The 1,853-nt window shown below is 42.6% G+C and overlaps 1 pseudogene; it reads right to left on the bottom strand.

Moving 5' to 3' along the window:
• Window positions 1-976: 976 nt before the first annotated feature.
• Window positions 977-1,464, bottom strand: LOC101037519 (small ribosomal subunit protein eS10-like; annotated as a pseudogene).
• Between the last annotated feature and the right edge of the window lie 389 nt (window positions 1,465-1,853).

The raw sequence follows: 1,853 nt of genomic DNA, 5'->3' as shown, positions 1-1,853 counted from the left end.
CAAGTCTGAGGCTTGCTTTTAAAATTTTCTTAACAATGTTTTTTGAAGAGCAAACATTTTTAATTTAAATAAAGATCAAGTTATCAATTATTTTTATAGTTTTTGCTGTATGTACTCATCTATAAAAATTTTTGTCTAACCCAAGGTAACAGAAATTTTTGTCTATTCTCTTCTAGATGTTCTATAGTTTTAGGCTTAATATTTATGTCTATGATCAATTTTGTTTGATTTTTGTATATGGTGTGAGCTAAGTGCTGGTGTTCATTTTTGCTTATGGATATTGAACTGCTACAAGACCGTGTGTTGGAAAGTCTCCTCTTTCCCCTTTGACTTACCCTGGCATCTTTATGATCTCTCATTCCTGACTTGGAATGAGATGCGGCCATTTACTTCCCTATCTCCCGTGGCTTTTCAAGTCTGAGCTAGGCATGGAGCCTAGACAGGAATTTTTGTTGCAATACGTAACCATCTGTAAGGGGAAAATGTTTTCTGTAAGTGACTAATAAAAAAGCCTCCTAAAGCCTGATAAATTGGCCTCAGCATCTAAGTGCTTCCTTCCCTCTGGTTTTAAAAGAGAAAGCTAAAAGACATCCCCTCACCTGTTCAAATGAAATTCCGCTTCCTCTGATTGGATGGCTATAAAATCTGCTTTTATCTGCCGTCCTAGCCTTTCCTGAAAGAAATCCAATTTAGCAAGTAGAATATAGTTATTCCAGCTGACAACTACATGCTGGCGATGAGCCACGGCAAGCACCCAGGCACTGGCACCTGCAGATTGGCTGAAATGAAGATGGTGCCAACACAATGTGTCTATGGCAGGCATTTATTCTGGGGCCAACTGGGGCCACCATTGAACGTGACAATGGGACCTACAGTGTTTGGGGGAAAGCGCGGGGCTCAAGAGTTATCACATTCTTTTTGTTTGTTTTTTAGTTTTTTGGCTGTAAGTTTATTCAATGCAAAATAATCTCCAGTTTCACTGAGGTGGCTGACCTCATCCACGACCATATCTGCCTCTAAACTGGAATTCGGTTGCTGATCCAGCCCCAGCCTCAGCTTTCTTGTTGGCACCAGGGGGCACAGCACTCCCATCTATAAGTGTCTGTCTGCTTCCCCTCTTGTGAGTCTTGCAGGTCGCTCACTCTCCAGACCTTTAGGGCAAGGCCTGCCAGTCTCTAGATGGCTGCAGTGTAGGGTGGCAGGCACAGTCTCTGGGGGCAGAAGAAGATAGTCAGAGATAATGGATACCCCTAAGGCACCAGTAGAACTGTCTCCAGGCAAACCGTTTCTTTAGGTAGCCTCGGGACTTGAGAGACTGCATGGCCTTCATGACATGAACGTTGCACACATTTTTGTCTGCCAGCTCTGGGTGCTTAGGCATGTGGGCATCCCTCTTGGCCACCATGACTCCCTCCTTAAAAAGAAGTTCATAAATGGCAATCGGTTTTTCTTTGGCATCAACATCTTGGTGGTTGTAGCATCCGGGCTGGAGCTGGAAATGAAGGACAAGAGTCATCACATCCCGTCACATGTGAATTCTTTGATCTGGTGAACTTTTGTTTGCTTACAGTCATTTTCTTCACACTAAGCTGGGGACAGAAGAACTCATGTGTCAGGATAAAGACAGGAGGTAATACAGGTACCAAGCTGACTGCTCTGTACTTAGGACATTCTCCAGGGTTATAACCATCATCATGGTAAAAAAAAAAAAAAAAAAAAAAAGAATGTTCAACAGAGGTGTGAAGGTTGAAATTTTTGCTATATAACTTAGTTGGTATATAACAATGTGTGGCCCTCTTCTCTAATGCCTACTTTGTAGGGTGGCTGAGTGGATTAGGGTGGATTGCCTAAGG

This window comes from Saimiri boliviensis, chromosome 20 (genome assembly GCF_048565385.1).
Source record: "Saimiri boliviensis isolate mSaiBol1 chromosome 20, mSaiBol1.pri, whole genome shotgun sequence".
In the NCBI taxonomy this organism is placed as follows: Eukaryota; Metazoa; Chordata; class Mammalia; order Primates; family Cebidae; genus Saimiri; species Saimiri boliviensis.
This window is presented reverse-complemented; position numbering and strand designations above follow the sequence as displayed.